Genomic DNA, 9,179 nt, shown 5'->3' on the forward strand with positions numbered 1-9,179 from the left:
TTTGTTTATTTTGAGAGAGAGAGAGAGAACGTGTGCATGTGTGTGTAGGAGTGAGCAGGGGAAGGGCAGACAGAGAGGGAAGGAGAGAGAATCCCAAGCAGGCTCCACGCAGTCAGCACAGAGCCTGATGCAGGGCTCGAACTCAAGAACTGTGAGATCACGACCTGAGCCAAGATCAAAAGAGTTGGACACTTAACCAACTGAGCCACCCAGGCGCCCTGCCAGACACTATTTTAATCGCATTGCATGCCTTACTTTGCTTAGTCCTCATAGCAAAATGAGGTAGGTATGATAATATTTTAAGATGAAAAAGCTGAGACTCGGGGAGGTTACATACTTTTCCCAGGGACAAAGTATGTCACGGCAAGCACATGACAGAACCTGGATTCTGTCACTGGCCTTTCTGACTTCCCAGACCAGCCTGGTTGCCACTAGTCCTCAAGGTTTCCTTCAGATGGTGAACTGGGAGTAACTTCATTTGTGCGTGTGGATATTATATAATGGCCTTTGCTGGTGTGTCCTCTCCCATGGAAGGAATTCCATGAGGCTGCTTGAGGCAACGTGCATACTCCTCTACCCATCCTGCCATGGGCCATGCTGTCCCAGCCTGTGAGCCTTCATCAGTGTGCTCTGGGGACCCTTGACCTCACCTCCTCATCCTGTTCTGGTCTCACTGACTTCTTTACTGTTCCTCAGACACATCAGGCATTCTTCTGTCTCCAGGACTTTGTGTTTTCTGTTCTTTAATTCTGGAATGTTCTTCACCCTGACTTCATTCAAGTCTGTGCAAATATTACCTTAGCTGAGAGGCTGTCTCTAACTTTGTGTATAAAAGAGCATCCCTTTCTTCTCTCACCATCCTGGGCTTCTATCCCTTTCCATTGTTTTGAGCTTCCTCATAACCCTCACCACCACCTGGCATAGTCTACAAATGGATGCTTGGCCAGTGTTGTTCCCTGCCATGTTCTCCACATTTAGAACACTGTGTGGCCTGTGAGGTACTCAGTAAATAGCTGTTGATGACTATACCAGTGAATGAAATGTCCCAGGCACACTACTCCAGATCATGAAGCCAATCTTACATTGCAACTTAAGGCAAATGTTTACATATCAAAGTAGAAACTGATAAGAAAAAAATCCAGTGGGTTATTATTAAATACAGTGGTTAAAAATAGAGCAAACTTTTTTTAAATAAGAAAAATGTTTTTCTTATGCTCTTATACAAATTATATGCATATAATTATTGCATGAATATTTGGGATTTTGGACTTGAACCCAGCTAGAGTTACTTGCTATTATCTGTATGAAGGTGTGCATTGAGAACTCCATGTAGAAATTGTACATACTTTCTCCATGAAGTTTCCTAACTATTCCAGTAAGAATCAATACCTATTCCTTGAAGATGCCTTGAAGAACACTTTATCCATACCTCTGTAATAAATAAGGCAGCTAAGCCAAAATAATTTAAATAAACACTGGATATGAAATCTAGCAAATACAAATTAAAATTTTTCTTTTGAAATTCTATAGCTAGATGACTGGACAATCCATATAACCACTCTCAACTTCTCTTTGCATGAGGGTGAAATAATGCAGTCAGTATTTCATTAATTCAACAAATATTTCTTGAGTATTTACTATGTGCCAGGAACTTTCACTGTATTTTTGATAGATCCTAGAACAAAACATACAAAAGATATCTGAGCTCATGGAGTTCATATTCAAGTGATAATGGATATTAAAAGGAGTTGCATAGCATCAAATGCCGAGTTAATATTAAATAATATAGCAGATGTGAGCTGCCCTCCTACCATCTACCTTCCCTTGCCCCAAGTTCCAGAGCCTCAATTATGTTTTGGTGTCTACCTCTTCCACGTGTTTCTGGGAACACTGACCACACTCATAACCTCAGGAATAAATCCTCACCATGCTCCGTAACCCATTTTCCCAGTGGTTGGGGTAGAGTTGGGAATGTGACCCAGGTCTGAAACAATGCATGATGGAAGAGGGGGTTTACAAGAGAAAAAAGAAGAGATAGACTCATTTTGCCTCTGGAAATTGTCATATCCAGATGTTACATCTGGATCTGGCACATAGGAGTGAAGTCATTTCCTAAACTGAAGAAGAAGGGAACACTGAAGACACAGAGCAGAGAAATGGAAAAGACCTGGATTTTTTATAATAATGTCAGTCACAAACTCACCCAATTCTAAAACCTACCCCACCTTTGGACTTGCTGCTACATTTCTGAATTATTGAAGCCACTATGAATTAGCATTTTCTGTTACTTGCATCCAAAGGTACTCTAATTGATATAAATTATTATCATGATTCCATTTCTCTTGCTTATCAGCAAGATCTTTGGGAGTTGAGTCTGTTTCATGTATATGCTTGTATTTGTACTACTTGGCATATATAGCACTATGTTTAATATAAAGTATATTTCAATGAAAATGTGTCTACAATCATGTATTTATAGCTTTGTGTATATGTGATTTTTTAGACTTTTTGCAGGTCTCAGGTTCAGTGCTTTATGCAACAGTTATATAAGAGAATGATAAATACCAGCTTACTTCCAAAGGTTTGGATATTGAAGATACAAAAATTTTAAAAGAACCCCAATTTCAAAACCCATGTAGTTTAAGTGCAGGTTCTGAGATTCAGTATTCCTGAGGTGGGTTTATTTGAAGCAATGGCCTCTGGCCACACAAATATCTTTTATAAAGCCCTATGAGTATGGCTGAGGTTACAACTCCACTTAGTAAGCATGGATGTCCGAGCCCTGAGGTTGGCTGTGTGTTGATGCCAGTAAACGACAGTTAGGGTGGGGTCCACTCTGCCCCATGATTTTGGTTGATGAGGTCATGGGAACCGGACAAGGTTGGCCCTGGGTCCTGAGCTGACAGCCTGAGGTATAGTGATGTAGTGTGTGCATGTCATGGGCCAATTACTCTGCTTTCACAGGTGGAGAAGCTGAGACAAAAACAGCAGAAAGACAACTGGTCTACCTCAGGAGAACACAGGATTTATGGGGAGAATTCTCATTGCTCGCCTGAATGTACCTGCCCCTCCACTGAGAGGACCCTTCAATTAAATTCTTAATTTTCAACACTTATTCATTGTTAGGCATTGTAAGGGATATAAAGATAAGAAAGATACAATTTTCCCTCAAGGTACTAACCATTTGGTGGAGAATATAACAAGTATCTAATTCATTTTTACATATGTTCTTTCAGTCATTCATTCATTCCTCCACTCATTCAGCCAACTTCTAGAAACTTGAAATAACGCAGCAAGTGATGCAGAGGTGGTCTCTGCTTCAATGGAGCTTGTATTATAACAGAGAAGACATATGTTAAAGTGTTAACTACCTAATCAATGACTTAACTACATTGATGATCTGTGCCACAAAAGAAGGAAGTACGTAGAACACTAGCAGAGCTTTAACAAGAGGTATGATCCAAATTGGGGATGCCACTACCTCTGATTTACAGATGAGAAACTGCATGGGAAAGTAAGCCACTTGCTAGAGATTACTCAGTTAGGCATGATGGAGCCAGATTGGCTCTCTCCAGAGTTCTTAACCACTCTACTTTGCAGGGAGATAGCATGAGCTCCAGGATTGCCTTGGAGCAGGCAGTTGGATAAATAAGCCTGGGCCCTGGAGGAAGCTTCTGTGCAGGGGCTGTACCACAAATGAGAAAGCAATGAATACCAGCAGAGAAGTACACCGTGCTGAAGAGGGACGCTAGGGAGAGACTGCATCTTTCTGATAGAAGCACAAATGACTTCCCAGGGAGGTTGCCTTTACCTTTAGAGCCTAAGGGAAATACAAAAGAGTTTCTGCAGTGAGACAGAGATCAAGGGTATAAAGGGCATTCTAAGAAGAGAAAAGAATGTGAAAAAGAAGTTGGCAGAGGCAGAATGGTTACTTAAGGGGACCCTGCTAGGTCATTCTTGTGCCTTGCCTGTTGTTTCCAGACACCCTCAACAGCATACGGGGCTCTTACAGGCATGTGGGCACACAAAGTATTGTAGTTGGTGTTGAATATTCATTAGGACCCCAATTTCTACAATTCTTGAACAACAAAGAACCAAATTCAGCAACTATCCCACCTTGGAAACTGTGTCCATTCTTAATCCTAGTTTGAATAATGGGATTTTCGACAGGAATGTTGTTTAAGAAATGGGTGCCTAACATTGATCTAAATGCAGGGACAGAACTTCCATGATATCCTCTGGAAGTCAGGAAATCTTCAACCCACTGTGATCTCTGGCTAACACATTCCCAGACCTTTAGAACTGAAAGGGACCCAGAGATCATGTGGCCCAAAACTCCCATTGACTTGAGACTGCCTGTGAATTGAGACTTAAAATATGAAGTGACCACCCGAAAGTCATGCAGCCCTTTACTCAGGAATTTTATTCCCTCTCCCAGACTCATCCTTTCTTCTCCCAACTCAACAGCTCCAGTAAATTTTTCTACCCTCAGGCACACACTTCCATTTATTATCTCACTGTATGGCTTTGTAATCTGCATTTACACTGCCCCACACATTTGTTTTTGTTTTTGTTTTTTTTAGAGAAAGAGAGAGAGAAAGAGAGCAAGTGAGCTAGAGTGAGTGGGGGAGGGGCAGAGGGGGAGAGAACTTTAAGCAGGCTCCACACTTAACACAAGACCAATGCAGGGCTTGATCTCACGACCCTGAGATGACCTGAGCTGAAATCAAGAGTCGGGTGTTTAACTGACTGAGCCACCCAGATGCCCTCACACCTTTGGTTTTTGTATGTTTGTTTTGCCGTGTTTTACTTTGTTTTGACCATTTGTGTAGCATCATTGCAGCACAGGAGACTCTACTAATTGATTTACACGCATTATCTTTTGTAATCTTATGGTGATCCTGTAAATTATAGATATTCTTATGCCTTTTTTTTTTTTTTACAGATGTAAAAACGGAGACTCTGGAAGATTAAAGTGCTCTCCTCCGCTCATACAGTGGTTATTTATATGAGCCAGGATTTCAACCTAATTCAAAGCCTGTACTCACATCCAGTCAGCTACAATGTCTCACCCACGTCTTCTCTCTCATGGAAGCCTGATTGCTTTTGGGCTAGAAGCATTGATTGGCTAGCAGTCTATATTCTCTCTGAGACATGGGTGTCCCTACACAGAAGTAACAGGTTCGTCTTTTATAAGTGTCCTTCTTATTGCTCCTTGGCCTTTTGGTTAAAATAAAGTACAAAAGTGTATTTCTTCCATGTGCCATCTATTTTAACAATAGCTGATATTTTCAGGCAAGACTGAAATAGAAATTCATGCTGTATTATAATGGCTCTTCTTTTTCACCCAGGAAAATACTGTGATTTTTTAATATTAATTTTTGTTGATTTATTATCTAAAAAAGTTATCTAATCTGCAGAACTTTGGAGGAGGGGGAAAGCATTACTACATTGACCGTCCATTTTGGATAACCTCTCAATTTCTGTAGTTTGTATATACCTTTTTGGGACACATAGAATCAATTTTATCTGGTACCCAAAAGGATATGATGCCACATCTCATTGTGTTTTTATGTCTTTCTGATGGAGTGTTAGCAATGGCTCTTATCCTGGATCCATTTAGCTTGGCCTGGAACCAGAGAACATTATCTCCATTCCCAGAATGCTCTCGAATGAGCCTACATATCAAATTACCATATATCACCCAGGAACACCAGGACTCTTGCCACTTACTGTGAATTTACAGTTCTTCGTCCTCTTCCAAACTCCTAGCATTTCTTTTGATGTGAAAAAGCAATTTTAAAATGTACCATATCTAATATAACACATGGACATGTTCACCACACACATTCTTTTAATTAAAAGAATCGGTACACTGCCTTTTGCTGACAGTTAACACCCATGCTTTAGTGCCATTTTCTATTATTGATTTATGAGGTGCATACTCAAAGCAAATTAGGGAATAAATCATCGATGACATTGATTTGCTTACCAGCTCTCTAATAAATGTGTATAATTAATTGTGGGTGTGCTACCTGTCCCTGCTAGTTGAGACCTTCCCACAGTTTTGGCCTCTTCTCTCTGTTACACTCTTGGGCTTAATGGAGAAGGATTGGCGTAAACCTGAAGGCACAGCGCAGGCGAGAGCTTAAGCCATCAATATGTGTGAGACCCTCAGGTGGAAAAGGAATTTTTGCACACTTCCTTCTCATGAAGAGACCGGTGGGGAGGGAGTTTCTGCTTGCGTGAGGCAGCTCATTATTTCAAAGGATTTGCATGGGGCTTAATAACACCTCTGGAACTGATTATTTCTCAACCAGGATGGCCATAGAATCAAGTGGTTTTTACTTTTGCAGGTGCCAGGTAACAGGAATAGGTGGTCACGCTTTTGTTTTGTTGGTCAAAGAACCTGCTCTTTAAAAAGCAAGTCTTTTTTTTTTTTAGTGCAGGAGGGGTGCTCAGTATGCTTCAGGGAGTGGGGTCTTATGTGGCAGTAGGGTGCAGTGGGGATTGTACTTCCTTTAGAGCCAGCTTGGATTAAATCCCAACAATGTCACTTACTTTCACACTTCAGTGTACCTTTGGCAAGTTATTTAACTTCTTGATCTCTGTTTCCTTGTCTACAAAGAAGGAAATAATAATAGTAGCTCCTCTTAGGGTTGCTCTAAGGATTAAATGAGATAATTTGTTTGAAGTGTCTAGACTAGAGCCTGGCACATAGTTGGCACTACATGGTCACCATTATTATTTATTATTCTGGAATCCATGAATGGGCTTTTGTGTGTCTGTAAATCTGAAGATCTGTACAAACTTTGTGTGTGTATACATATATCTAGGGAGTGGGTCCATGATATTCATCAGAGTCTCAAAGGGATCCCACACTTCCCTAGGGTTGAAGACTTTCTGCCCTCCTTCCTATTTTTGGAGCATTTCCAACTTGAGCTCTCCTTCCTGATTTGAACATGCTATTCCACCTGCATGGGATACGCTGACCCAAATCCTCTCCCTCCTTTCTAATAATAAGAATAATAGCAACAACAACAACAACAACAACAACAACGATAGTAATAACCTAATATTTACAGAGCTTCTACTATGTGGTAGATCTTAACTTAGGTACTAATTTTTCTCTGAGCCTCATTTTCACATCTTGTAGGGCTGTTGTGAAAATTAAATGAGGAAATGTGGGCAGAGGAGCTGATACTCCATTGGTATATAGGAAATAATATATCCTCTTGACTTTTCTGTTTTGTATATATTTTTTTGCATTCCTCAATGGATAAGAAGCATTAGGAGAATAAGCCTTTGTTGTTTTAAGACCATTATGTTCTTGGATTGTTTGTTACTGGAATATAACATAGCCCATTCTGACAGATACATTGCTATATCCCTCAGGGCCCAGGATAATCTGGCACATAATTAAACACTCAATAATTATATATTGACCAACTCAGTGAGGGAAAGAAGAAAAGAAGGGTGGGAAGAGGAGAGGAGGAAAAAAGTTGGACATAGAATGAAGTTAACTAAAATGACTCATAAGGGTTCATCTTCTCTACAGATGGACTGAAACAATAAATATTTTTCCAATCTATAAAAATAAGGATTTTCCAAAGCTTCCAAAAGACTGAGATATAATTATAAAGGGAGAACATATTTTGAGTTATGGGATCCAGGAGTCTTGGGGCATCCTGTTCTTTTTTGGGTGGTCATCAGGTTAATCCCTGAGTATGGTATTTCCAATTCTCCTTGGTGCCTGTGGTCTTCTGAGAAGGGAAGACTGTAGGATGCTCTGCGAGAAGATTCTATTGCAAGTTATAGTATTGCATTGATCCAGTATTGCATTCCTGGTCTGGCACAGAAATGCCCACTTTCCTACCAGTCTTGTATTGGCCACATCCCAGTTCTCATTGGAGTGTGGCTCACACCTCTGTGTGTCTGACTCCAAAGGCTCTCAGTCGTGATGTACACTGGGTCTCAGCACACTCCTGGCTGCATGGCCACACAGAATAAAGAAAAAGAACAATTAAAAACAGATGCCTTGCACAACCACCAGGACTTCTCTCTATTTTAATCTCCCGAAGTGCTGTTTCTCAGAGCTCAGGAAGACTTTGGCTGGTGACATAGCAGTGTGAAGGACCGATGAATTGTTGGCATTCTTTTGTTCTGAGGAGAATAAACTAGTTTCAGTTAAAATAAGAACCAGATTGCCCCCAAAAATGTCTATGTCTTCAGAGTTGCCAGTTAAAAACAACTTCTAGAGTGTTTGAATGAGAACTTTTCCCAAGGATGGCTTTGGTGAAGGAGGAGAGGCTGCCAGATACTGCATCATTAACTAAATACCACAGAAAATGGCTCTATGTTTTATTGCTGTGTGTGTTAAACTATGGAGAACAAGAAATTGGAAAGCTCAGTTGTATTCAAAGAATGGAGAACAAAATGCTCCAGCTGTTCTGTTTGGGAAAGGATAATTCATAAACAGAGAAACAGGCAACACATTTTTGGATATGACTCAACAACTAGTTGGAGGCCATCATGGTGGCAGACCTCTTTTGGCCACCCAGCACCCCTCCCCACCTTCTCCCCTAAGATGTGTCTGAATACATGTCTTAATTTGATCCTGGAGGAAGTCATGTAGCATGCATGAGACTGTCAAATTGCCTTGGTCCTTCTGGGTGACTGTTTCTTGCTCATGTGGGCCTCACAGAGTGATGCACAACCTAACACAATACCAGGGCAGCTGCTGTTGCTCCTAAGTTTGAGTTTAAAAAGAGAAAAAGGAAGAAAGAAAGTGGCAAAAGTGTACCCCCCACTGTTTCCTGTTAGAATCATATTTGAGCTTCCATTCAAGTCTGGAAAAATTCATCTGATGACATCTGCTTGACCTCCTGGGAAATAGAGGAGGGGTGGGGTTTGCCAACAAGATAACTTCCTCCTTCCTTCGCTTCCTGCAGCCTCCTGCTCCAGCAGCGCCCATGGCTGCCTTCCAGCTGGGCCTGGATCCTCTGCTATCGTGGACCCCACCCTGCACGTTCCTGTCTGCATCTGGAGGCCCCGCGGCCTCTGGCTGTTGGCCTACTAGAGCAAGGCAGACTTTCTCAGCCCAGCAAAGGCGTTGGCTCTGGAGACAAGTTAGAGAGAACTCAAGAAGCCAATGGGTAAGGAATTCCAAGGTCTTTGTG

Source organism: Acinonyx jubatus, chromosome B4 (assembly GCF_027475565.1).
Source record: "Acinonyx jubatus isolate Ajub_Pintada_27869175 chromosome B4, VMU_Ajub_asm_v1.0, whole genome shotgun sequence".
Lineage (NCBI taxonomy): Eukaryota > Metazoa > Chordata > Mammalia > Carnivora > Felidae > Acinonyx > Acinonyx jubatus.